This window comes from Euprymna scolopes, chromosome 46 (assembly GCF_053919585.1).
Source record: "Euprymna scolopes isolate OS-2025 chromosome 46, ASM5391958v1, whole genome shotgun sequence".
Lineage (NCBI taxonomy): Eukaryota > Metazoa > Mollusca > Cephalopoda > Sepiida > Sepiolidae > Euprymna > Euprymna scolopes.
Window position 1 is genome coordinate 58,615,666 of NC_136527.1, and position 22,500 is coordinate 58,638,165.

The following is a 22,500-nucleotide window of genomic DNA, read 5'->3' on the forward strand; positions in this document are numbered from 1 at the left end:
GTAGTCATTTAGATGTTTGCTATAGCTTTTTATTTTATTGAATGATGAATTTTAAAAGGGCGACGCTCGTGCAGTAAATTGTTTCCGTTAGCATATTTTGATTTAAAGACGCTACAGTTAATATATATAGAGAGAATATTTATTTTGCAAGTTTTTAAGGGGAGATAATTGTCATGTGTTATTGGCTTTATTTATTATTTGATTTACGGGTCTAAGGGAGGTAATTGGTCTAACTTAATTTATTAAAAAAAAAATTGTAATCTATTTTTACTTATGAGTAATTTTTAATGATTTAAGGTGGTTTATATTTATTAAATTTAAACCAACGTTTATGATTACATGTCAGAAGCTCATGTGTTGAATTTACTAGTTTGGTTGTGCTTTTTATATCTTCATATTTTAAAATTTTTAGGGTTTCTTTTGTACATAGTGTACAAAATTTATCTCCTGGTTTATATGATTTTCAAGTCTCAATTATTTGCCAGTTTAAGTTGAAAGAAATATTGCTATATTTTAGTTGCCAAATATAGTTGGATAGAGTAGTTTGGTTTGATAGAGAGTTATTTTTAAAAGAATGTTTGTAAGTTGAAATTCTATGTTTTATTGGGCCAGATGTGGAACCAATATATATTACCTCTTGATTATTATGATTATTTTCCGTTAGGTCTATTGTTGGATTATAATGTGGTGGGTTGATTAGTAATTGATCGGTAGATTGATTTAAGTTGGTGTTATTATTTAATCTGGTAGTTGAGTTATGGTTGTTGATAGGTTCTTGTAGATTTGGAGTTTTTGATACTGTGCAGCTATAGATAACATTTTTAATTTTACATGAGCCTTGTAGGGGGGCATTTTTTTTTTCTTCTACAGTTACAGTCCGATGTATTTTGTATAGTTGTATTTTGTAGTTTATTAATTTTCCTATTATTAGAGCTAATTATTTTCTGATGAAGGTTAGGCATAGTAGAGTAAGAGACTTTTATTGTGTTCTTATTGAAAATTTTATTATATCTATGGGGGGCTTTAAAGTTCTTATCTAATATTTTAAAAAATTCTCTAGCTATGTTTGTTTCTAGGTTTTTGGAATACGGGGGGTTGAACCATAGGATCTCCTTGTGTCTATTCTTACGTTTACGGGTTTTAGTTTGCTGTTTATTTGTATTATTATCTAATATTTGTAGTTTGGTTTTATCTTTTTTGTCTGTTGGTTATTTTTCTTAACTCGTATACGGGAAGACATTGCCATATTATATGTTATTACGCTCTTAATAGGTTTATTTTTAATGCAGTTTATGTTTCTATCATTTTCACTTATGAATTTAATTTGTGAATTATATCCAGAGTTTTTAAGGGCTTCATTATAGTATTTTTCATTTTTGGTAAATATTGATTTAGTAGAAGACAGTCTAGAAATTCTTAGAGCGATATTGGGAACTATTGATTTTAATATTGATTTAGGGTGGTTTGATTGATTGTGGACATATAGAAGTGATTGGTTAGGTTTATGGTATGGTTCAAAGGTAGAATTTTCAAGATTTAAGGTTATGTCTAAGAAATTAACAATTTTTTTATTAGGGTCGATTTTTATACTAAGTCCATAATTTTTAAATAATTTATGTAGAGCTTTAATTGCTTTTTCATAATTTTTATTAGTAGAATTCATTATGAAAAGTGCATCATCTCTATATAGCCCTCCTTCAAGTTTGAATTGTTTATGGAGTATACAATGTATTTCATTTAAAAGGAAAAGGCCAACTAGATCAGTGACCTGAGTCGAGTCGGTCGATCCCATTAAAATGTTGAAGTGGTTAGGGGTATTTTTCCTGGTCCAATATTTATTATCAAATGTTATTAAAGACTGTCTAGCTATAAGTATTAGTTTAATTTCGTCTTGAGTTATATTAGTTAATTTTCGTGCCATTAATAGAGATTTATTAAGTAGGATAGGTGATATAGATTGGTAATATGATTCAATGTCAAAAGAAAGAAATTTAATATTATTTTTATTTTGAATATTAGAAAACCAGTCGATTACTTGGTTGGAAGATTGCCATAGTGGGTATTTTATTATGGATTTAATTTTGGGGATAATTCTATCTAATATGTTTTTACTAACCAGTCCTATATCTGATTTCGAGGGGCAAATGAGTCTAATAGTAGGGTTAATATTGAAGCTGTGTTTGTGGTCTTTTAAAGTAAATCTCGGGGTACCTGGTACCGTTATTTCTGTGTATTTATCTATTTTAAGTTAAAATGTTTTTTGCATCATTATTTATTTTATTTAGTGCTGATTTATTAGTAGTTTTATAATTTTTATTAAGTTCTTTATATATTAGATTTTTATATTGTATATAGTCCATTGTGTAGAAATTTCCAGTTTTATCTGCCGGTACTATGAGTTTATTTTGGTGGCTTATAGAAATAGATTTTGAAAATTTATTTATTTTTTTAAGTGTTGGAGTGATATATTTTTTATTTTTCTTAAATTTAATATTTTTAATCAGGTTGATTAAGTCATTTTCAACATTTTCAGTGTCTATGTTTCTCTTAGGGTTTTTGTATGTTTTTAGTCTGTAGTATTTCGCTGCCTTTCTTTCTTCATTGTCTTGTCTGAGGATGGTATTTCTCCAGGTTGGTGGTGTATTGGTTCTGTGGTTTCATTTTGGTAATTATCAAAATGGTAGGCTTTCTATCTCAAGTTCCTTATAAATGTATTTATACTTGTAATTAAGCTGGTTATAAAGGTGTCTTTAGGGGGTATGGGGATGCATTTAGTTGATAATTGTATGTCCTTCTTATGAAACGTATCTACAATTACGTATATAAACTCAACCTGTTATAGGGAGTTAATAATTTAAAGGAGATTAGAATAATAGTCTAAAGAGCTAAGTGTATTTTAATGTAATAGTGAAATTACTAGTTTAATTAAAATACAGGAAATGCTCGTTGTAATTTAGATATATAATAAGCTCGATAGTTAAATGTCCTAGAGCTAATTCAATATTAAGTAATGTGATTTATAATTTAAAAATTAAAAAAAAATTTTTAAATTTAAAAATCAAATTTTAATTAAATTAAAAATCAGTTTCATAAGAAGGAACAACAACAAAGTCAATTATCTGTACGATCGTTTCGGAAATCCGTGCTTTTTATTTGTGGTATACATGAAGTTATGTAGAACAATTATATATAGTTTCTTTGGTAAGCACGGTCTCCTCATCAGCAAATTTAGGAGGATTTTTATTGAATTTAAAAGACACCAAAAATAAACCTAGCATTAAAATTAAGAAAATAATAAGCTCTAATAATAAGAAAATTAATAAACTACAAAATACAACTATACAAAATACATCGGATTGTAACTGTAGAAGAAAAAATAAATGTCCCCTACAAGGCTCATGTAAAATTAAAAATGTTATCTATAGCTGCACAGTATCCAAAACTCCAAATCTACAAGAACCTATCAACAACCATAACTCAACTACCAGATTAAATAATAACACTAACTTAAATCACGTTTTAATTTACGGGTCTAAGGGAGGTAATTGGTCTTACTTTATTTATTAAAAAAAAAATTGTAATCTATTTTTACTAATGAGTAATTTTTAATGATTTAAGGTGGTTTATATTTATTAAATTTAAACCAACGTTTATGATTACATGTCAGAAGCTCGTGTGTTGAATTTACTAGTTTGGTTGTGCTTTTTATATCTTCATATTTAAAATTTTTTAGGGTTTCTTTTGTACATAGTGTACAAAATTTATCTCCTGGTTTATATGATTTGCAAGTCTCAATTATTTGCCATTTTAAGTTGAAAGAAATATTGCTATATTTTAGTTGCCAAATATAGTTGGATAGAGTAGTTTGGTTTGATAGAGAGTTATTTTTAAAAGTTGAAATTCTATGTTTTATTGGGCCAGATGTGGAACCAATATATATTACCTCTTGATTATTATGATTATTTTCCGTTAGGTCTATTGTTGGATTATAATGTGGTGGGTTGATTAGTAATTGATCGGTAGATTGATTTAAGTTGGTGTTATTATTTAATCTGGTAGTTGAGTTATGGTTGTTGATAGGTTCTTGTAGATTTGGAGTTTTTGATACTGTGCAGCTATAGATAACATTTTTAATTTTACATGAGCCTTGTAGGGGGGCATTTATTTTTTCTTCTACAGTTACAGTCCGATGTATTTTGTATAGTTGTATTAAAAAAATCTGAAAAAAAGAAAAAGGGTTATCAAATTTCCCCGAAGAGATTCAACGCCTTCACCGTATCCTTCTGCCGGCATAAAGATGGTTTACGAAAGGCAATAAAGACCGATTCCAAAATTCTTAAATGATTTTTGGAGTCCGCTCAGTACCTCAAACCACTCTATTTTATACTGATTGGCACACCACAACATGGATTATCAACCAAATGTTGGCCAATAGCTGAGTCCAAAGTTGTAGAGCAAGGGAGATTTATAGATCCTGTTCTACCCTGTCTAATTTTAGAAGGAACGTGTTGGTTTATACGAGTCCTCAAATGCAAGGAGGTCCGCCCCACGTAACCAGCGTCACAGTGGCATGAAAAACTGTATACAATAGGCACCGCCAAAAATGGCCGCAAAATCAAGTTATTGTTGTTTTTTAAAACTAAATTACATTTATTAAAATCCATTATTTCTGAGTAACTTTTTTTTTCCAGAAAGATAAAACCCTGAATTTTATCATATAGAAAACAGAATAATGTAAAACTTTTTCTACTATTTTTAATTCAATTTTAAATGTTAAATTTTCCCAAAAAGTTAACAATTGATATTTTTTGTCTTGCACAAAAAACGTACTTAAATATTTAAAAAAAAGGGTTTTTGAAATAATTTATTTATTCATTTATTGTCTAACTAAGATTTAGGATGATTTTCTAAGAGAATATGCAAAAATATTATAATATAAGTACCTGAATTTCAAATAATTCCACTTATTCATATAGGTAACCAGATATTTCGCGTCGCCGTAGAGTTCAGATCGACTCTGTTTACGTTTTCTTTTGATGAGACGAAAACTATGGAAGATCAAACAGGCCAAAAAAACTTATTTTTCAGTGACGAAAATTTCAATGTATTATTAAGCTGAGGCTGGCCAGTACCAGATGGGTGACCATTTGTATGAGTTTGGTTTTTAATGTGTATGTGTGTGGGGGCCAGGCTCCCCAAAATGGGGGGAGGGGGCAATTTAAAGCAGAATAAAAAAAAATTATTTCAGCGCGTTTGGTCCACCGTAGTCGAAAGGCGGCAAAAGTTTTCAAACGAGATCGAAAAAAATGATGCTATTTTTAACACAAAGGGCACAATATTTATCGAATTTTTTTTTTGTATCGATTATTCAAAGCATGCTCTGTTTAATAATGGTCATGCATTATTCGGCTCGCTAAAAAAAATTGTTAATTTATTTATAAAAAATTTTAAAATGGCTTTTTTCGTATAAATATTAAAAAAATTTTTTTTTTGTTTTGCTTAACTTAAATTAATTATTTTACTTAACATATTCACCGAATTTCACACTTCAAAACTCAAAAGCGGGATAATTAAACACAATCGAAGTTCTGATATTCAGACGTCAAAATAAGGTATGCAAACAATTTTTTTTTTTAAATCTATAATTCTGTCCCTTACAACAACACAATATGTTTTGTTCAGTTTCAGATGATTATTTTAAGCATATTTGTTCCCACTTCCAAACAAGGGGGGGGGGGTTGTAAGCAAAAATATATATATATATATAAATATCGTTTATGAAAAATAAGTACACTGTTATAAAGTTCATTCTTCTCCTAATAATCGCTGAAAATTTCGTATTGATCGGATAATTACCTGATTTTTGGTAGACTTTTAAAAAGACGGTCCGTCAAAAAGTACTGACCTGCCCCCCCCCCCCAGTTTTGGCGGTGCCTAGTATACATTGTTACTATTGAGGACGTAAGGCAAACTATCCTTGCAAAAAGGATAGTTTGCCTTACTTTTTGCAAGGATAGTTTGCTATTGGCTATTGCTATTGACTCTGCTATTGGCCAACATTTGTATTATGTCCCTTAGTTAAGTCCCTTCACCATTTATCTCCCTTTGCCGGACATTTTTCTTATAGAGTTTCCCCTGACTCGACACCGGTAGGTCGACCGGTGTTTTGTTGCTTAATTGTCGTCAGAGGGCTTTCTAGTCCCACATGTCTCTGTCTTTTATCTCCTCTTGTTCTTCCTCGTTTTAAGCCATCTCCGGTAAGAAACATTATATATCTCCTTCTTAAAGATACTTTTTTAAAATAATTTTAACGATATTTTTTATATTATTTCATCTTTACTACGTTATTTTTTTTATATTATTTCATCTTAACTACGAACTTTGATCATTTATTTTTTGTACTCAATAATGTTTGTTGTTTGTTGTTGCTTTCATTTTTAAAAAAATTTTTTTACCGTATCTCATTTCATTTTTTATCTACTCTCAATATGCGCGTGTTAATTAAAAGGGTTAAAATGTAGAAAGAAAATGGAGGCTACTTACATGAGCAGATCTGTCTCACCGCCTAAATAGACTAAGGGAGTGGTGGGAGGCTTGTTCCTAGTATTGGTTATAAAAGGCAACCTACAACCATTCCCATTCTTCTTCTCTTGTCACTTCGCTGAGTAAGTTACGCGAGCGAGGCTAGAGTTTTGATTCCTTTTTCTTTGGATCTGTTACTTGTCCCCATTGGTTAGGGGCGCAGAGAGCATTCTTTGCAACCCCAGACGACAGTGAACTACCGGATCCTGAACTTTTTCCAACAAAAAATAGAAACAAATCAAGCTTACTAAGGAAGATAATAACATCCGGTGAATGCCGGAAAAATATCCAGTAAATAAAACGTCGTTTAGTAAATCGTTATTTGCATTTTAAACTAAATATTTTATCGTGGTTTATTTTTTATTTTTTGACATTGCATTTAACTTAATACGAAAATGGTAATAAACTTTAAAATATCAATTATTGAATGGATTTTCTTATTTCCTTTTCTTCAGTTTTATTTTTATGGATACATGTGTCCAGTGCCACCGATATGATGACTAAAATCGCAAATTATTGTCTTTTTAAATCAAAAATAACGCATGAATGGTATTCCGGCATAAAGCTCGAGACAATAGTCTCTAACCCCCTTTCACAACAAAAGGAACTAATTTCCCTATACACCGCTTTTGGTTACTATGGGAACAGCTGTTTGCTTTTTTTATATAAAAATAAAACATTGTAGATGTTAACAATTAAAATATTTTTAATATTTTAGGAAGAATACGATAAACAAAAAATATGAATTACACAAAAATTACACAAAAAATAATCATATCAAATTAAAAAAATATTTAATGTGGTTTTAATGATAAAAATATCACAAAATTTTTGTTTATATGGTTTAATGACCGTTTTTATTTCAGAAAATATTCACATTCATTTCAAACCATGTCTGACATCTGTTCATAAAAATCAGTAATCTTAAACTTCATGCTATTCTCACGAGATCCTCATTTAACTAAGCCTGCATAATGAACACTCGTTACAAGAAAACATTTGCGTTTGAACGATTTGAATTTATATTTCTAACACGTAAATAAATGTTATTTCATCTTAATACAATGATTTCGAGTTCTTTGTCAAGTGTCGTTATTTTCTGGAGTTATTTCTATATTTTTATTTTATGTTTGTGAGGGTGTGACTTAGTGGAAAGTTTCTATTAATCGGTGATCTTGTAAAAATTACTTTTACCGTTCAGCAGATACTCTATTACTTCCGACTTCAAGAGATTCCCGCACCTGCAACATCGGTCTTTAAAATTGATAAATCCCATTTTGGAATAGGTGAAAACGGTATCACCTCCTCACAAGACTCAACAATCAGTTCCTACAAATTAGCACAACTTCCGTGAGTTCTATAGGGTCAGAATCGTGATGTCAGAAGTAAAAATTTAAAAAAAAATCGTTATAAATTTTGTAAATTCCTCTTAGTTTATTTTTAATCAATTAATATGCATGTTACGTTTGTACAGTGGTAACGTCACCAGCTTTGAATGTTACAGTTTTTATTTTTGGTTTCGATTCTAGCTGATGACACCCAAATACTTTTTTTTTTGTTTTTACTTCTGACATCACGATTCTATAATCATATATAATAACTAGCAGGACCCGTGGAAATTCCACGGTAGTTAAAATCTTTTAAAACACATCAGTAAGAAATTCCTTGATTGAGATTGTCGGACTGACTTCCTCATCTTGGTTGTTATAGACACAGCGTTTCCGCAGTTTTGCCTCCGGCCTTCATCAGGTGTTTTGTATCGAACTGAGGAGCCGTGTGTTAGAAGTCTCGAACCCAACCCTTTATTATTATTACGGGGGTACCGTGTTCGGACCCCAGCTAAGCTCTGGGACATAGTTGCTTATTCTGTTTTGAATGTTACTTTTCACTGCCTTCGTTCAGGATTGAACTCAGAACCTTTGGGTAACTGTAAACTTTGATACAACGTCTAGGACCACTCGGCCATATGTCACTAGGACACAAAACACCTGATAAAGGCCGGAGGGCAAAACGGCCGAATTGTTGTGACTATAACAATCAAGATGAGGAAGTCAGTCCGACAATCTCAATAAATGAAACACCTCATCTCAAAAATACAGACAATTACAATGTGGCAATTGAAGCGAACACCTTATTAGTAGGGGTAGGCTATAGAAACAAAATTTTTCAAATAAATGCCAAAAGTGGCTTATTACCTTGTTCCCATCTATTTACATATAAATGAAGGTAATAAGCCACTTTTGGCATTTATTTGAAAAATTTTGTTTCTGTAGCCTACCCCTATTATTAGGTATTAAATGCTAAAACATTTTAATACTAATTGGCTATGAAGTAAAAGTTATTCCGAACTTTGATTTAACATTTTAATAATAAAAAAAAGCTTAACATTGTCTTGTATCTTTTTTTTTATACTAAGAAAAATGTAAGCATCATGCTGAAATAACAAAAAATGCCATTCTTAATAAGGGGAGAGGGTTTGACTATTCTAAACCTTCACCTAAATAACGATTTAATGAAAAACATGTTTAAAATGTTCTTGTATCTTTTTTATAATTTTTGTTAAATAAGAAAAATCAATAAACTTTGATAGCACTAGTGTAAGAATCATGCTGAAAGCCATTCTTAATATGGGGAGGGGGGTTAACTATTCTGAAACTTCACCTAACAATGTAAAAAAAAAAAATTAGGGGAAAATATATGTATGAACAATAAATATTTCTTCAGTTAAATAAAATATACTGAAAATCTTTAAATAAGGAATAAATATTTATTTAAACCATAATTATTGAAACAAAGTATTTTACTGCATAAAAAAAACGGTTATGGAGAGAAGGGTTAACTATTTTGAACCTTCACCTAAAGAGCGATTTAATAAAAAAAAATTTAATGGTCTTGTATCTTTTTTTATAATTTGTTTTAAAATAAGAAAGAAAAAAAAAACTTTGATACCGCTATTGTAAGAATCATGCTGAAAGCCATTCTTAATATGGGGCGGGGGTGTTAACTATTCTGAAACTTCACCTAACAATGTAAAAAAAATAATGGAAAAAATATATGAATGAACAATAAGTATTTCTTCAGTTAAATAAAATATACTGAAAATATTTATACCTAAATAGCGATTTAATGAAAAAAATTTAATGGTCTTGTATCTGTTTTTTAATAATTTGTTTTAAAATGAGGAAAAAAAAAATCTTTGATACCGCTATTGTAAGAATCATGCTGAAAGCTATTCTTAATATGGGGAGGTTTACTATTCTGAAACTTCACCTAACAATATAATAAAAATAATGGAAAAATTCTTTAGTTAAATAAAATATACTGAAAATCTTTAAATAGGAAATAAATATTTCTTTAAATAAATTAAATCGTAAGTAATGAAACAAAGTGTTTTATTTCATATTAAAAAAAAATTGTTGTCCATTTTTTATAGTATTATGTCGGTGGGCATTAGAAAATGATGACTGCCTGTAAAAGAAGCAAAATAAAACGAACAAACCATATGAAAACAACGTGAAGTTGTATAAATGTTACAAAATTACTCGATTCGGCATTAAATAACACGAAAAAGGATTGATATGCCATAAAACAAAACAGAACAAGACGTAAAATATATTTTGACTCTGTGTTACTCAGTGTATTTGCGAATGGTGACTTTGGTGATTTATTTAATAAAGTTATTCTTTTTACTTTTGTAACATTTATTTCTAAACATATTTTTGGTTATGTAAGGCTCACTCAAAAGTAAATAAAAATAATAAAAAAGATAAAGTGGCACAGTAAAAAAAAAAAAAAAACGAGTCGTAACGTTAAATGTAAAAAATATATTTATTACTGAATAAAATAGAATAAGTGTTCCGTATTACACGTAATAAACAGAAGACATCGCTAAAAATGTAAGTAAACTACTATTTAAACTGTGGAACAATACCTTCTATGCATAATTGTATTTAAAATAATCCGGAACCATAAATAGACAGTTTTTATATATTTTTTTTTGTTCGGGAAGTTTTGGGAAATAAAAGGGTTTAATGATTTTTAACTAATAAAAATTGAACAATAAAGGGAGATAATTCACATTAATTAATGTTTGCGATGATGATGACGCGTTTCATTAATGTTTGCGATGATGATGACGCGTTTCATTAATGTTTGCGATGATGATGACGTGACACCGTACAAACAAGCATATTAATATATAGATAATATATGCAAAACCTGAACAAATTAATAATATTTAAGTGCATTGAATGAATGGGCAAAGCCTGGCAAGCCCCCACCCCCGTTAGTTTTAAAATAAAATGGACTTTCTGACATTTTTGGCTTCTGTAGAACTTGTGCGCGATGCATTGTCTCTTGTTTTGATTATGAAAAGCTAGATCTGTTAATAAACTTTTCTGTGTTGGGGGGGGGGGGCGACGGGACTAATGAAGCTATTTTTGTACAAACAATGTTTTTTTTTTAATTCAATATCTTAAGACATTACTTTACTAATTATCTTTGAAATAGTCTCAGAAAACTAATATCTTTTCTGAATCAGCTGTGAAAACATTTTTCATTATAACTTTTTTTCACGTGTAATTTTTTCCATACATAGAGATTAACTGCTAATCTTATCAGCCTCTTTGACTAAAAATAGTTCGTCTCAAAGTTGTATTAAGAAGCAGAAGTTGATTTAAAAATGGAAATGGAACAAAACTTCCATTTTTTAAAAATTATTTTAATTATAGTTTCAAAAAGTATGGAATAACTTTTCTATATTAATTTAACGTAAAATGAACACCTACTTTATGGCCACCTTTTTTTTAGGAAGGGGGAAGGTTAAAACTTGTGTTCAAGAGGTTTTCGAGTATGCTTAAAACGAATATTGCATTTAAATTTTCCGTAAATGAATAGTTTTTTGGATATTAACAATGTAATTCTTTATAAGTGGTGTTCACCGTTGTACATGCATATTTTTGGTTGGTTCTATGTTGGTCACAATAACCAAATAAACATCTCCTTAAAGAAATTACCGCCCCCCCAATGATGGCCGTAAAATGGGTGCTAATTTTATGTTAAATTAATATAGAAAAGTGATCCCCCACTTTTTAAAAACTATTTTTTTTCCTGAAATTTTAAACGTTATTTTCGTTTCCAGCGCCCCCGAAAACCTTCAACAGTAATAATTTAAATGAATTTTTTAGGGTGGAAAGATAATGCACGTTTACCTAAATAAAAAACCAAAAATAAATAAATAAAATAAAATGAAAACAAAATAAATAAGAAAAAAACAAATAAAGTTGTTTCATTTCGATAATAAAAAACTGAGTATGATGGGGGGGGGCAACATGTTTCATTTCGTTTCATGTTTACATTTCCAATCTTCCAAACACAATAAAAAAGTAATCGGTTTCTGCCATTAAATTGCACGTACAACAAATTAGAGAATTAATAAAGATGAAACTTGTAATCTGTTCTCTCTCATGTAAATATTAAAATGTTAAATAAAATAATATTAATTTTATCCGTGATATTCACCAAATAGATTGGCTCTATTTCGAAATGATTTATTTTTTAAAGTAAAATTTGAATGGGAATTTGAAAACTTTGAAGTGTCGAATATAATGATAATATCATTTTTATTTACTGATTATTTTTTTTTGTAAGTCCGATATTTCGCTAATACATAGCCTCATCAGGGTTGAAAGTCCGGTTCGTGAATTTTTTTCTTTTTTTTCATTTTGGTGTTATGGCAAAGAGAAGAGAATTTACGTGCTGTTCCGGTGATTTCAATTGTATAATGCTCCAGTTTCGAGCAGGATATAAAGTAAAAGATGGTCACACACACACACACACACACACACACACACACACACACACACACTTCTTTTTCGTTTACCAAAAAATAATTTTATAAATTTTGATAAATATTCAGATTATTTACAACAGAACACTAGCAGTATCAGAATTTTTGTAGGAATTTTTGACACCCCTAACACGAAACTGCGAATACAATATAAAAATCTCGTAATTTCTCTGTTAAAAGTGGGTTATTTATTTTCTTTATGGATTATACTTCCAAAATAAACTATTACAGTTGTTTTAAAAGTAATAAAAATATTTTTATTTTTTTTTTAAAACAGTAATGAATTTTCCGAACTCAATATTTTTCAATTTTTAAACTCAATATTTTTAAATTTTTAAATTTTAAAAATCTATCAAAATTTTTCTATTGATTCTATTTTTACGATATTTTCAGGGTCAATGTGAAATTTTATGTTCTTTCCAATAAACCGAATATAATATTTTAGACAAACGTTTTTTTAAATTCACGCCCCCCCATTTTCACGCCCCCCCATTTTCACGCCCCCCCATTTTGAAATGTCTATTAAAAAGTAAATAATTAATTTATGTTTAATAGGTTTATATATCACAAATTGAAGAGAAAAGGTCAATAAATAATATATTCAAATTTAAAACAAAAAAAAAATCAGTTTTTTAGAAATTTACCTGTAAAGTCCGAAGTTTAAAACCTTATTTTATAAGAACACATTTTTTCTTTTTGTCTTTTTTTTTTTTTTTTAATGAAACCTTGGTCCTTGCTCCTTTAATTGAAAAAAAAATTAGGGCTTGAATTACATTTTTCGAGGAGTTATAAGCTTAGAAAGATAGGGGGTCGAATAATTTACGCCTCTCATTTTGAAATGTCTATTAAAAAGTAAATAATTAATTTATGTTTAATAGGTTTATATATCACAAATTGAAGAGAAAAGGTCAATAAATAATATATTCAAATTTAAAACAAAAAAAAAATCAGTTTTTTAGAAATTTACCTGTAAAGTCCGAAGTTTAAAACCTTTTTAAAAAAAAAAAAACACATTGTTTTGTTTTGTTTTTTTTTTAAATAAAACCTTGGTCCTTACTCCTTTAATTGAAAAAAAAAATTAGGGCTTGAATTACATTTTTCGAGGAGTTATAAGCTTGGAAAGATGGGGTGGAATTATTCACTATTTTCACGAAATTTCTGACACTGCTAACAGAACACTGACCACTCAAATTTGTTTTTTAGGGGTAATCGAGGTCGCTGACACCGATCGGATAATCAAACCTGGGGCAAATTTACCATACAAATCTTTTGTGGAATATTTAAACTTATACGAAAAAGAAGAAAAGCACACCAAGTGGGAGGGGGGTAAGGTTGGAGAGACTATTTTTTTCAGAACAGAATTAAAAAATTTTAAATTCGAAGAAAAAATTGTTTCTTTCAGAACAGAATTAAAAAATTTAAAATTCGAAGAAAAAATTGTCTAAAACAAAAGGTAAAAAATAAAATGGATTACAGTACTTTTGTGTAACGTAAATGGAAGCTGTAAAATGGCGGAAAGTAGTTCATGGGTTCGGGGGTTAGTACCGTGCAAACAGTAAATTTGCCTCGGGTTTGATTATCAAATTTGTTGTCAGCGACCTCAATTACCCCTAAAAAACAAATTAGAGTGGTTGGTGTTCTGTTGAAAATAATCTCAATATTTACCTAAATTTTAAATGTTTTTCACTGTTTTCACAAGTTAAAAAAAAATGCTCGGCGCACATATTTTCATCTTATTTTTCATTTTTTTTCTAAAGGAGGCTGATTGCTTTCATATTTCATATTAGCCATCAATAAAATTATGTGATTAATAACAAGAATCGGGTTTGTTTTATTATACACCAGTGGCGTAGCTAGACCTTTTGCCGCCCGGGGCGGTAGTAAAATATGCCCCCCACCGGCATTTGGGTGCCCGGAAAATTCGTCCATGGAAAATTCGTCCATCTTTTGCTAGGTAGGAAAACTGGTCCATTATTATTAAGTTAACATTTATTCTGTAGTTGCTTAATTTTCATACCTTGCGAAAATTAGTTCTACGGTATCTAATTTTCCTAAATTCAATTAAATTAAAATTAAAATATGAAAACTGATTTTTAATACTTTTTATTCATTTGAGATTTTATCTGTTTTCCTTTTGTTTTAAGTAGATGGTGGGGGTTGCCCGGGGTGATTTTGTCCGATCCCCCAGCTAGCAATTTTAAAGTTTACAAGGAGTTATAAAAAGTATGCTACAAAAACAAACGTTTGATACTTTCAAAGTCTTAGCCCCATGAATTGGACAGTAATAAAATTAATGAATTCAAACTTTCGCATCTAATGTTATTTCCTCTTTGATGTCGGTGTATATACACCCAAATATCCAACTTTCTTTTCGCACCTATTTGATAAAAATGTATATGAAAGTTCCCCTTTAAGTATGAAATCTTTCTGAGGTCATTTTGTTTTTTTGGTGCTTGGCCAAAGCCTGGGCTTGGCCCTATCCTGCTAGGTCAGCCGGTCACTGAGTATATCTCCAGAAATAATTAATGCTTGCATTTTTTAAACTTAGTGATTGAAATGAATTAAAGCAATTTATTCTCAATTAATGGAAATTTTGAAAACTCCAAACTGTTAAACTATTTATCAAGTAATAATTTACAATTGCATTTGGAGTTTTCAAAATTTCCATTAATTGAGAATAAATTGCTTTAATTCATTTCAAGATCGGTTTTTAATGTAGAGAAAGTTCAACCTAGATTAAAACAAAAAAATTGCCTCAATCTTGAAGGATATATTATATATATATATTTGTTTATATATATGTATATGTATGTATCCACATGTATGTATGTATATATGTATGTATATATTTATATTATATATGTATATATATATACATATATGTATATATACATATATGTATATATATATATATATATATATATATATACACATATATATGTATGTATATATGCGTATTTATATGTGTATGTGTGTGTATATATGTATATATGCACGTATGTATGTATATATGTATATGTATGTATAAATATATGTGTATATGCACATATATATGTATATATGCACATATATAGTTATAAAATAAATATGTATTTATTATAATGCTCCCATAATGTTGAGCATAATGAGAGCCGAAAACGGTAAACGGCCATAAGCGAATATAGCAATGGTCTTGTTTAAAATTAGATCTTGTGTACAATTAGAGCTGAGGTCGGTTTGGCAACGACTGCCGATTGTTCCCATTTACTTGCCTCTCCACGAGGGCAGAGTTAAACACAAGACCGGTTTTTAATGCGGGGAAAATCCAGCTCCACAAAAAGGGGCACTCTGGATAGGAACAAAAATAAAAATTCTCAGTCATGAACGATTCCCCCATACTGACCGACGACAGAAAAGGAGAAGTGTATCATTAGAACAGATACTACACTGTGATATCAGCCCAAAGGCTGCTAATTGTTGTTAAAATATTTCTCCCTCGCTCTCTCAGATGGTCGGATTTTGTTCCTAGCTGGAAGTAGTTGCTAAAGTCTAGCCACACCGATGAGCTGGAAACAGCGAAACAGTCCTGTGTGTGAATGACTATTATACACACACACACACACACACATATATATGTAATTTAATTTAATTTAATTATGTTTTTCCGTGCATAAAATTTATTTTAGTTTATTTTATTTTATGCACGTAAAAATAATTAAATTAAATTAAATGCGTCCAAGATGTTAGGGCGATTCATTCATATAATAATATGAATAACTAGCGGGGGTACCCGGTGTTTCCCGAGTGTTTGTTTCCGGGACGGGGGGGGGGGTAGTTTTAAAAAATGTTATGGTAGGTAAGTAGGAAGGATCAAACCCGGAGTAATGAGTAAAAGTAGGAAAATAAAGTGTGAAAAAAGACAAAAAAAAAACATCTGCAACGTTAACAGTTCGGCCACCAAGAAAAGTCCATTCCAGTTGTTTAGGAAAAAAAAAAAACGACTACGGTAGGTCGGCACGAACGTGAAAATATAATGTGAATTGTCCAGCACGCTAACCACTACGCCACAGAGCACTACAGCTTAGTTTAGTGATTTTAAATAACTTCACATGAAAGAACTATGAAGCCAAACCAGTGTTCTCTTAACTGTTCCTTGTGAACGATCCCCAAACGGTGTTAAGTGGTGGCAGGGGGAGGAGGAATTTATTAGAGAGAAAATATTTTACCACTTCCATTGATCTTAACCGATTTTGGCCGTGACTTCTCAGCAGAAAAAGTATAGAAATCTAAGATTATCGAGGAATTTGAGAAATAATAAGCCTATAATACACCTCAGATATTGTTCTGCCGTTTGTGCATATTATATTTGCATGAAATATCTTGATTTTTAATCCTATTAAGGTCAAAATCCGACGGGAAAAAATGAGTTCATTTTATTTATATAGAGATAAAGAGCTTATAGCTAAGGTAGCGAATGTATAAAAATATATAAAAAATGTAAACAAATGCTTATCGCGAAACAAACGCCAATAACAAAAAAATCTTAACCTTATATATATATATATATATATATATATATATATATATATATATATATATATATATATATATCATGTAATGTTAATCGAATATTTATTAAAATGAAAAGTAAGAGAAGTAAGTCGAATTAACAATTTTGGGTTTGTTTTATTATACACATAGATTCGAAGAAAAACTGTCAAAAAATAAAAAATGGCGTCAGACTTCGTTTAGAATGCGGCAAGTTCGGGAAATTGACTTAAAACTAAATACATATTGAAAATACTCTTAGAAACCCACCGAATATATGTCACCCTATGTCACGCTAACATATATTGAATGGATTTCATTTGTATTTTTCGCATATACCGATAGACACTATGTTTTTCTAGCTGATTACACGTTTTAAGTGAGTAAAACACACTAAAAACTTGTCGAGATAGGTTGAAGAGTAACTTATCTTGCCTTTGATAACATTTATTTGTTATATATTTTTGACAGTTTTTTCGAATCTATGTGCATAGTAAAACAACCCCAAAATGTCTATTATATTTATAAATAATAAATGTAAAAGTTTTAAAAACAAAACTCAGATGTATTATAAACGTAAAATAATTGTGTCCATACTTTTAAAAAAGTCAAATTTATTCAAATGTGCCCTGAATAAAGTTTTATGGTCTTCCTTCTTTTTATTTCCATTCATTCCTTTTTTTTAAGTAGAAAATGTTTTCAATCAAATCGGAACCTATGCTAGGGAATGAGGGTGGAGAGTTGTGTTTCGATTTCGATTCTAGCTCATGGCACCCAAGTCATATATTATTATTGAAAAGAAATTTCAATTATTATTATAATAATATTCAATTATTATTGAAAAGAAATTGTTAAATTAACTGGCTACGTATACAATTACGTAGCCAGTTAATTTAATTTAACAATTTCTTTTCAATAATAATAAGTATGTAAACATTAATCTGAAGGGAATTGTGTGAACATTAATCCGAAGAAAATTATATAATTGTTTCTTTGGTCTTCTTTGACGAGTACTGTAATACGATGAAAATCTAGGACTAATAGCTGCAGTCTAACATTAGTTCCATGAAAATAAATATTTTGAGGGCTTTTGGAATTTTGAAGGTTAACAGATTATCAAATGCGGGGGGGGGGGGCAAATCTTACGATCGCCGCGGGCTGCAAAGACTGTTGCTGTTTAATTTTTCAACATTTTTCAGAACATGTAAAGCAACTGCTTTCTTTGAAAGGTTACATAGAGAATTTATGCAATTTAAAAAAAGTTGTTTTACAAATAAAATAAATTTACATCATATTTTGAGGTTATTCTCATTTTAGTTTTAGTGATAATTTAAAAATAATAAATATTTATAATTAGTACCAATAATGAAAAATTAAATTAAAAATTTAAAAGAATCGGTTTTGGAATCGTAAAATAGGGACACATTTTTCCGATTCCGATACCTCCAATACTTCAGATTTTTACAAACTTTCGGTATAAAATTTCAGATTTTTTGTTAGCTTTTTTATATTTTTTCTATTTTCTATTTTTATCCTCTCAAAATGCCGCCCCTGACATGTGCTGCTCGTAAATAAGAGACACATTTTTCTGATTCTGATACCCCCAAAATTTCCGATTTTTTACAACATTTCAGTATAAAATGTCAGATTTTTTGTTAGATTTTGTTTATTTTTATTTATTTTTTTCTACTTTCTATTTTTACTCTCTCAAAATGCCGCCCCCTGACATATGCCGCTCGCAAAATAGGGACACCTTTTTGCGATTCCAATAACTACAAAAGTTCCCAGTTTTTACAACCTTTTTGATATAAAATTTCAGATTTTTTGTTAGCATTTTTTTCGATTTCCCCTTTTACCATCTCAAAATGCCACCCCATGCCGCCCTCCCCCGACGCTCAGAAAATAGGGACACATTTTTTCTGATTCCGTACCCCCCAAAATTCCGATTTTTTACAATTTTTTTGGTATAAAATTTCATATTTTTTGTTAACTTTTGTTTATTTTTATTTATTTTTTCTACTTTCTATTTTTACCCTCTCAAAATGCCGCCCCCTCAGGTGTGCCGCCCAGGGCGCCCCCCCCCCCTAGCTACGCCAGTGCTATACACATAGGTTCGAAAAAGTTGTCAAAAAGAAAAAACAAATATACAACAAATAAATATTATCAAAGACAATATAGGTTACTCTTCTACCTATCTTGGAAAGTTTTTAGTGGTTTTATTCACTTTAAAACGTGTAAGCAGATCGAAAAGATAAGTTACGTTTGTACCTTACTGGATAATTTTTTATTTAATGAAAATGTTTATTTGATTCGAAAAACGAGTAATGCTGATGAACAAGATGGCAGCAATGTTTATCACTTCTGTTGTGGTTGCAAGGTTGAACAATAATTAGTAAGGAAATACAATGAAGACGCAAACAACAAGATAACGCAATAATAAGTGTATTAAAGAAAAGGTATATTTACAATATGTACAAATGACGGTGTCGAGTCAGAGAGTCTTGGTGGGAGGACATGTACGCTCTTCGGCGTCACTTCTGGTGGCATTTGAGTAAGACACACCAAGGCCAACCTAGGCTTGCCATTTATAGTGTTATGTTATTTGCATATGCAAATAAGTGGTTGCCACCACAACACCCCCCTCCCAAGATTTGAAGTCACACAGATTTCAATATCTTTTCCTTTTTGGGTTTACCATTAATGGTTCATTCACTTTTCTTTTCCTACCTGATCTTCGGGGTTCAGGTGCATTTTGAGGTGGTTCCAAATTAAAAGATTCGTATATGATATCTATGGTGTCCTCCTCTTCGACTGTTGTCGTATCATCATCATCTTGGATATGACGTTTTTTTATCTGATTTAGGTGCCTTTTATGTATATTCTGTGGACCTTTAAACATGTATGTACAATCACCAATGCGTTTATCCACTACTCCACATTCCCAGTAAGATGTGTTATTTCTGTAGCACTTAAAATATACTCGATCTCCCGAGTTATATTTCTTTCTTCTCGTGTGTGTAGTGTTTTGGATAATTGCCTGCCTTGGCAATAGTTTGTCAAACGCTGATTTTACCTTTCTGGCAAACATTAGATCAGCTGGTGATATGTTTGATGGTGTACTAGGATGTGGTGTAATCCTATATACTTGCAAGAATTGTTGCAAAGCTTTTTCTGTTGGTGTTCCAATGGATTTCTTTAACGCTCGTTTTAGCGTGTCCACGAACCTTTCCGCGAGGCCGTTCGACCTTGGATGATACGGCGGAGTCGTGATGTGCTTCACTCAGAACGTGTCGCAAAATTCCTTAAACTATGTGGATGTGAACTGCGTTCCGTTGTCAGTGACCAGTGTGTCTGGTACACCGAATCTTGCAAACAATTCGTGTAGGAACCCTATTGAGTTGTTCGTTGTTGGATTCCTGCAACGCATTACCTCCGGCCATTTTGTGAAACTATCCACTACAATTAAATAATAGTTTTCACCTACTGGACCAGCGAAGTCCACGTGGATTCTCGACCATGGTTGGTCGGTTTTCGGCCAAGGTTTGTGTCCTATAGGTGGAGATTTTGCCGCTAACTGGCATCCTTTATCAATTGTTGTCGCTATGTCAGTGTCCATGTTACGCCAGTACACGTGGCTTCTCATTAACGACTTCATTCGATTTATCCGTTATTCAGTGACAACTTCAAGAAAAAAATCCTTTCCTTGAATTTTAGTTTTAGCTGTGGTATTTCCTTTTAGTACCGACGTCAACCAAAACATTAATTAAAAAGTCCTTTAGTTGTTGCTTTGTTTACGGAGAACAGTAATTAGAATCCACTGGTGAACTTTTTTCATAGGTTACTTCCTTGCTTTTCGTAATACGGGTCTGACCTGTCGTTTTTGCGACAGAACAAAGTTCGCTTTTCGTTTGCAAGTTGCAAGTTACTAAAGTAAGATTTGTCGTGTAGCGACAAAACAAAAATTCACTTTTACATTCGTTTGCAAGTCGGATTCCCAGAAAACGGCGTAAATTGTCGCTTTTGCCACGTTAGAGTCTTTTTTTTTTCACTTGAGTTGAAACTTCTCTTTAGCGTAAAATCCGTTTGCTCGTCAACACTTTGCATTCCTTAAAAAAAATGGTCAACCTTTGCGTTGTACTTTTTTTTTTTTTTAAATAGTTCTTCGTCAAAATGTTATATTTGACGCTTCATATCTCGTCACCAACTGTTGTGGTTGCAAGGTTGAACAATAATTAGTAAGGAAATACAATGAAGACGCAAACAACAAGATAACGCAATAATAAGTGTATTAAAGAAAAGGTATATTTACAATATGTACAAATGACGATGTCGAGTCAGAGAGTCTTGGTGGGAGGACATGTACGCTCTTCGGCGTCACTTCCGGTGGCATTTGAGTAAGACACACCAAGGCCAACCTAGGCTTGCCATTTATAGTGTTATGTTATTCGCATATGCAAATAAGTGGTTGCCACCACAACAACTTCAAAATAAGAAATAAACCAAAATGCTGCTAGAAACCCAATAAATGTCACTGTAACATTTATTGGGTGGCTTTCTTCTACTATTTTGGTTTATTTCTTATTTTGAAGTAATTATTTAGTCTTCATAGACACTGCAGCAATCATTTTTTGTTTGCCGCCAACCTCCAACATTACTCATTTTTTTTAATCAAATAAGCATTTTTTATTAAACATGTTAAATATAAGTTACTGTTCTACCTATCTGGAAAATTTTTAGTGGTTTTATTCACTTTAAAACGTATAATGGTATCGAAAAGATAAGTTACTTTTCTACCTTACTGGATAAGTTTTTAGTGTTTTTTATATAATTTTAAATGTTTATTTGATTTGAAAAACGTGTAATGTCTGAGGCTGCTGACGAACAAGAAAAGATGGCCGCAATAATTTTCACTTCAAAATAAGAAATAAACCAAAATGCTGGTAGAAACCCAATAATTGAAACATTTATTGGGTGGCTTTCTACCATCATTTTGATTTATTTCTTATTTTGAAGTGATTCATAGACAATGCGGCTATTGTTTCTTGTTTGCCACCAGCCTCCAACATTACGCGTTTTTTAAAATCAAATAAACATTTTATATTAAACATGTTACATTAAATAAAAACACTAAAAACTTATCCAGTTAGGTTGTTTAATAACATTTAATTGTTATATATTTGTTTGTTGACAACTTTTTCGAATCTATGTGTGTAATAAAACAAACCCCAAGAATCTTCCATCAAATATTCTTATCGCTCCTAAATCAAAGTATATCCAAACACCTTTTAATTAGAACTGGTTCTAATTAAAATACATGACTACTTTTATAAAACTTTAAAATTGACAACCACTGTGTGGTGTTGGTAGTCAGTCTTCGAGTGACATGATCACTGTTAACATTTGCAAATATTTTATGTGATATTATTGATATTCTTAGTCAACTCAATAGCAATTTTTCGCACAATTTAAACAACAATGAAAGAAGATAGAAGAGATTCAATTTGATATTTGTTCAAAACGACTGAGAAGTGTGCTAGGGGAAA

The 22,500-nt window shown here is 30.7% G+C and overlaps 1 protein-coding gene across 1 annotated transcript in view; it reads left to right on the forward strand.

The window, feature by feature from the left end:
* The first annotated feature begins 6,139 nt into the window (after nt 1-6,139).
* The window catches only part of LOC145270113 (uncharacterized), a 30,793-nt gene continuing 14,432 nt past the window's right edge, over nt 6,140-22,500 (forward strand). The window contains exon 1 of the mRNA XM_080125716.1: nt 6,140-6,257. The gene's annotated coding sequence lies outside the window, so the exon portion shown is untranslated. The remainder of the gene's footprint in view (nt 6,258-22,500) is intronic.